Source organism: Thunnus maccoyii, chromosome 15 (genome assembly GCF_910596095.1).
Source record: "Thunnus maccoyii chromosome 15, fThuMac1.1, whole genome shotgun sequence".
Lineage (NCBI taxonomy): Eukaryota > Metazoa > Chordata > Actinopteri > Scombriformes > Scombridae > Thunnus > Thunnus maccoyii.
This window is the reverse complement of record NC_056547.1, coordinates 217,107-224,606: the sequence shown is the minus strand read 5'-3', so window position 1 is coordinate 224,606 and position 7,500 is coordinate 217,107. Positions and strand designations below refer to the sequence as shown.

General features: G+C 37.6%; 1 long non-coding RNA gene across 2 annotated transcripts in view; it reads left to right on the top strand.

Moving 5' to 3' along the window:
- Nucleotides 1–7,500, top strand: part of LOC121912588 — a 9,295-nt gene that overhangs the window by 1,047 nt on the left and 748 nt on the right. The window contains exon 2 of one of the 2 annotated variants that reach the window (XR_006100113.1): nucleotides 6,177–6,972. This is a non-coding gene — a long non-coding RNA (uncharacterized LOC121912588). Of the gene's footprint in view, nucleotides 1–6,120; nucleotides 6,973–7,500 lie in introns of those variants that run through there. The other variant, XR_006100114.1, reaches the window with a different exon arrangement.

The following is a 7,500-nucleotide window of genomic DNA, read 5'->3' as shown; positions in this document are numbered from 1 at the left end:
ACTAAACATCAGTTACTGACGGTGAGTAAAGTCATAATTTGAGCTGCTGGTAAACAGTTAACTTACAGTATTTAACTGTCAGGTTGAGTAGCAGGAATGGACGCAATCTCAGAGACCAGCATGCAGAGATTGCAGGGTGGACGAAAACCTTTAATCTTGAGGTGGTTAGGACAGGAAAGGGCAAAACAGAACCACACAGAACAAGCTAAACAAAACAAATGATCCAACAAAGACTCAACCCAAAACCAGACCTTAAATACAGACTAAACTAATCAGGGAATGGGGAACAGGTGACGAGACACAAGGGCAGGCTGGGAGTGATTGGCTGAGGAAACACAGGAAGCAGAGCAGGGCTAACGAGGGTGACGCAGGCCAGGTGAGGAGGAGCACATGAACACACAAGGGAAACACAGCAACAAAACCAAAACCCAGAAAACACAAAACTCCAAATACAACCCACACCAACTCATCCAAGAACCACCATGAACCCAGACCCAAGTACACAACACGCCAGGCCAAACAACAAAAGGCGGTCCAAACCCACCACCCAAATACACATGACCAGAAGGACCAAACAGAAGTGCACACCAGGAGACCCCAAAGAACACAAAAACACAAAGAGACCAAAATACACAAGTACAGGCAGGGTGTGACATTAACGTAAAGCCAGAAGGTTTAATGAGTCTGTTGTTCACATGTGTATCTGTTGTTCATCACATGTGTATCTGTTATTAATCACATGTGTATCTGTTGTTCATCACATGCGTATCTGTTGTTCATCACATGTTTATCTGTTATTAATCACATGTGTATCTGTTGTTCATCACATGTGTATCTGTTGTTCATCACATGTTTATCTGTTATTAATCACATGCGTATCTGTTGTTCATCACATGTGTATCTGTTGTTAATCACATGCGTATCTGTTGTTCATCACATGTGTATCTGTTGTTCATCACATGTGTATCTGTTGTTAATCACATGCGTATCTGTAGTTAATCACATGCGTATCTGTTGTTCATCACATGTGTATCTGTTATTAATCACATGTGTATCTGTTGTTCATCACATGTGTATCTGTTGTTCATCACATGTGTATCTGTTATTAATCACGTGTATCTGTTGTTAATCACATGCGTATCTGTAGTTAATCACATGCGTATCTGTTGTTCATCACATGTGTATCTGTTATTAATCACATGCGTATCTGTTGTTCATCACATGTGTATCTGTTGTTCATCACATGTGTATCTGTTATTAATCACATGCGTATCTGTTGTTAATCACATGTGTATCTGTTGTTCATCACATGTGTATCTGTTGTTCATCACATGTGTATCTGTTATTAATCACATGTGTATCTGTTGTTCATCACATGCGTATCTGTTGTTCATCACATGTTTATCTGTTATTAATCATGTGTATCTGTTGTTCATCACATGTGTATCTGTTGTTCATCACATGTTTATCTGTTATTAATCACATGCGTATCTGTTGTTCATCACATGTGTATCTGTTGTTCATCACATGTGTATCTGTTATTAATCACATGTGTATCTGTTGTTAATCACATGCGTATCTGTAGTTAATCACATGCGTATCTGTTGTTCATCACATGTGTATCTGTTATTAATCACATGCGTATCTGTTGTTCATCACATGTGTATCTGTTGTTCATCACATGTGTATCTGTTATTAATCACATGTGTATCTGTTGTTAATCACATGTGTATCTGTTGTTCATCACATGTGTATCTGTTGTTCATCACATGTGTATCTGTTATTAATCACATGCGTATCTGTTGTTCATCACATGTGTATCTGTTGTTCATCACATGCGTATCTGTTGCTCATCACATGCGTATCTGTTGTTCATCACATGCGTATCTGTTGTTCATCACATGTGTATCTGTTATTAATCACATGCGTATCTGTTGTTCATCACATGCGTATCTGTTGTTAATCACATGCATATCTGTTGTTCATCACATGTGTATCTGTTGTTCATCACATGCGTATCTGTTATTAATCACATGCGTATCTGTTGTTAATCACATGCGTATCTGTTGTTCATCACATGCGTATCTGTTGTTCATCACATGCGTATCTGTTGTTCATCACATGTGTATCTGTTGTTCATCACATGCGTATCTGTTATTAATCACATGTGTATCTGTTGTTCATCACATGCGTATCTGTTGTTCATCACATGTTTATCTGTTATTAATCACATGTGTATCTGTTGTTCATCACATGTGTATCTGTTGTTCATCACATGTGTATCTGTTATTAATCACATGTGTATCTGTTGTTCATCACATGCGTATCTGTTGTTCATCACATGTTTATCTGTTATTAATCACATGTGTATCTGTTGTTCATCACATGTGTATCTGTTGTTCATCACATGTTTATCTGTTATTAATCACATGCGTATCTGTTGTTCATCACATGTGTATCTGTTGTTAATCACATGCGTATCTGTTGTTCATCACATGTGTATCTGTTGTTCATCACATGTGTATCTGTTGTTAATCACATGCGTATCTGTAGTTAATCACATGCGTATCTGTTGTTCATCACATGTGTATCTGTTATTAATCACATGTGTATCTGTTGTTCATCACATGTGTATCTGTTGTTCATCACATGTGTATCTGTTATTAATCACGTGTATCTGTTGTTAATCACATGCGTATCTGTAGTTAATCACATGCGTATCTGTTGTTCATCACATGTGTATCTGTTATTAATCACATGCGTATCTGTTGTTCATCACATGTGTATCTGTTGTTCATCACATGTGTATCTGTTATTAATCACATGCGTATCTGTTGTTAATCACATGTGTATCTGTTGTTCATCACATGTGTATCTGTTGTTCATCACATGTGTATCTGTTATTAATCACATGTGTATCTGTTGTTCATCACATGCGTATCTGTTGTTCATCACATGTTTATCTGTTATTAATCATGTGTATCTGTTGTTCATCACATGTGTATCTGTTGTTCATCACATGTTTATCTGTTATTAATCACATGCGTATCTGTTGTTCATCACATGTGTATCTGTTGTTCATCACATGTGTATCTGTTATTAATCACATGTGTATCTGTTGTTAATCACATGCGTATCTGTAGTTAATCACATGCGTATCTGTTGTTCATCACATGTGTATCTGTTATTAATCACATGCGTATCTGTTGTTCATCACATGTGTATCTGTTGTTCATCACATGTGTATCTGTTATTAATCACATGTGTATCTGTTGTTAATCACATGTGTATCTGTTGTTCATCACATGTGTATCTGTTGTTCATCACATGTGTATCTGTTATTAATCACATGCGTATCTGTTGTTCATCACATGTGTATCTGTTGTTCATCACATGCGTATCTGTTGCTCATCACATGCGTATCTGTTGTTCATCACATGCGTATCTGTTGTTCATCACATGTGTATCTGTTATTAATCACATGCGTATCTGTTGTTCATCACATGCGTATCTGTTGTTAATCACATGCATATCTGTTGTTCATCACATGTGTATCTGTTGTTCATCACATGCGTATCTGTTATTAATCACATGCGTATCTGTTGTTAATCACATGCGTATCTGTTGTTCATCACATGCGTATCTGTTATTCATCACATGCGTATCTGTTGTTCATCACATGCGTATCTGTTATTAATCACATGTGTATCTGTTGTTCATCACATGCGTATCTGTTATTCATCACATGCGTATCTGTTGTTAAACACATGTGTATCTGTTATTAATCACATGTGTATCTGTTGTTCATCACATGCGTATCTGTTGTTCATCACATGTGTATCTGTTGTTCATCACATTTGTATCTGTTGTTCATCACATGCGTATCTGTTGTTCATCACATGTGTATCTGTTGTTAATCACATGCGTATCTGTTGTTCATCACATGTGTATCTGTTGTTCATCACATGCGTATCTGTTGTTCATCACATGCGTATCTGTTGTTAATCACATGTGTATCTGTTGTTCATCACATGTGTATCTGTTGTTCATCACATGCGTATCTGTTATTAATCACATGTGTATCTGTTGTTCATCACATGTGTATCTGTTGCTTATCACATGTGTATCTGTTATTAATCACATGCGTATCTGTTGTTCATCACATGCGTATCTGTTGTTCATCACATTTGTATCTGTTGTTCATCACATGCGTATCTGTTGTTCATCACATGTGTATCTGTTGTTCATCACATGCGTATCTGTTGTTCATCACATGTGTATCTGTTGCTCATCACATGCGTATCTGTTATTAATCACATGCGTATCTGTTGTTCATCACATGTGTATCTGTTGCTCATCACATGCGTGTCTGTTATTAATCACATGCGTATCTGTTGTTCATCACATGCGTATCTGTTGTTCATCACATGTGTATCTGTTGTTCATCACATGCGTATCTGTTGTTCATCACATGTGTATCTGTTGTTCATCACATGCGTATCTGTTGTTCATCACATGTGTATCTGTTGTTCATCACATGTGTATCTGTTGTTCATCACATGTGTATCTGTTATTAATCACATGCGTATCTGTTGTTCATCACATGCGTATCTGTTGCTCATCACATGTGTATCTGTTGTTCATCACATGCGTATCTGTTGTTCATCACATGTGTATCTGTTGTTCATCACATGTGTATCTGTTGTTCATCACATGTGTATCTGTTATTAATCACATGCGTATCTGTTGTTCATCACATGTGTATCTGTTGTTCATCACATGCGTATCTGTTGTTCATCACATGCGTATCTGTTGTTCATCACATGTGTATCTGTTGTTCATCACATGCGTATCTGTTGTTCATCACATTTGTATCTGTTATTAATCACATGCGTATCTGTTGTTAATCACATGTGTATCTGTTGTTCATCACATGCGTATCTGTTATTAATCACATGCGTATCTGTTGTTCATCACATGTGTATCTGTTATTAATCACATGCGTATCTGTTGTTAATCACATGTGTATCTGTTGTTCATCACATGCGTATCTGTTATTAATCACATGCGTATCTGTTGTTCATCACATGTGTATCTGTTATTAATCACATGCGTATCTGTTGTTCATCACATGCGTATCTGTTATTAATCACATGCGTATCTGTTGTTCATCACATGCGTATCTGTTGTTCATCACATGTGTATCTGTTATTAATCACATGCGTATCTGTTGTTCATCACATGCGTATGTGTTATTAATCACATGCGTATCTGTTGTTAATCACATGCGTATCTGTTGTTCATCACATGCGTATCTGTTATTAATCACATGCGTATCTGTTGTTCATCACATGTGTATCTGTTGTTCATCACATGTGTATCTGTTGTTCATCACATGTGTATCTGTTGTTCATCACATGTGTATCTGTTGTTAATCACATGTGTATCTGTTGTTCATCACATGCGTATGTGTTATTAATCACATGTGTATCTGTTGTTCATCACATGTGTATCTGTTGTTAATCACGTGTATCTGTTGTTCATCACATGTGTATCTGTTGTTCATCACATGTGTATCTGTTGTTCATCACATGTGTATCTGTTGTTCATCACATGTGTATCTGTTATTAATCACATGCGTATCTGTTGTTCATCACATGCGTATGTGTTATTAATCACATGCGTATCTGTTGTTCATCACATGTGTATCTGTTGTTCATCACATGTGTATCTGTTATTAATCACATGCGTATCTGTTGTTCATCACATGCGTATGTGTTATTAATCACATGCGTATCTGTTGTTCATCACATGTGTATCTGTTGTTCATCACATGTGTATCTGTTGTTCATCACATGTGTATCTGTTGTTAATCACATGTGTATCTGTTGTTCATCACATGCGTATCTGTTATTAATCACATGCGTATCTGTTGTTCATCACATGTGTATCTGTTGTTCATCACATGTGTATCTGTTGTTCATCACATGTGTGTCTGTTGTTCATCACATGTGTATCTGTTGTTAATCACATGTGTATCTGTTGTTCATCACATGTGTATCTGTTGTTCATCACATGTGTATCTGTTGTTCATCACATGTGTATCTGTTGTTCATCACATGCATATCTGTTATTAATCACATGTGTATCTGTTGTTAATCACATGTGTATCTCAGCATGTTCCAACGATGAGCTCAATGATAAAGCAGCTGGTTGGTGGATCGTGTTTGGATGGAGGACGGTGAGGATTCAATAATCCAGAGCAGATGAATCACAAAGTGAATGCAGGATGACACAGTGATCTCCCAGCATGCACTGCTGCTCCTCCACTGGGTGTCCGTATTCGATCCGAGCAGCGGCAGCGGCTCAATAAAACATGCAGCGTGTTGAAGGAAGTCCAGCTGAGTGAGATCTGAACAGAGAGGAGGGTTGAATTCCCTGTTTGGCTCAGCAGCTACAGGAAGGAGCTGAGAACATGCTACGCTAGCCCAATGAACCCACTGACAAAGCTAACGTTAGCATGACGCAACACTTTACATCTAATAGAAGAAAACAACAAACCAGATTCCAGCTCAACATCAGGAAGACAAAGGAGCCAGAAGAGGCCCCCAACTGCCTCCACCACTGCCATGACTGAACCCAGTATGACCCAGTATACTTTAAGACCTTTAACTACTGAATCCTGCAGGAACTCGTAGCTGCTGTACAGTCAGACAGTTTGTTTCCTGGGTCATGATGATGAGAGCAGATGTGATGAAGAATGAAGGTGAAGTTAACATGATGCTGCCTCACATGATGTCCTCCAATGAACCGAGTTTAATCTCCTCAAATCACTTTATTTATGTACAGAGGCAACGTTTACAGTGAGGAGGAGGAAGAGGAGGAAGAGGAGGAGGCATAGTCTCAGTCTCAGAGGATGTTTCCACATGAGGAGGATTAATCTGATTGGTTAACAGGGTTCACTGTTTCCAGGTGAACACTTATAATGTGCAAGACGTCACTTCAGCTGAGCAGCAAAGAATTAAAGTTATTAATGTTATTAAAGTTATTAAAGTTATTAATGTTATTAAAGTTATTAAAGTTATTAATGTTATTAAAGTTATTAAAGTTATTAATGTTATTAACAGTAAATAAATAAATAAGCAGATAAAGTTGCTTTATTGATCCTCAGTAATGTCTGATGTTCAATTCTCATCTGTGAACATGTGAAACCAAAAAGTTAATCAACTCCACCAGAGTCCCTTTAAAATCTGGACAAACTGCCTGCAGAGAGCGAGAAGCTCAACCAGCAACACTCGTTAGTGTGTGTGTGTGTGTGTGTGTGTGTGTGTGTGTGTGTGTGTGTGTGTTCACATCATTATGATGATAAAAGGAGGCTGTGATGTTCATACAAATTGTGATTCTGTATCTGTTTGTACCTCTCAGCTCCACACAGTCGGTAATTAATTTTGTTTGTGTGTGTGTATGTGTGTGTGTGTGTGTGTGTGTGTGTGTGTGTGT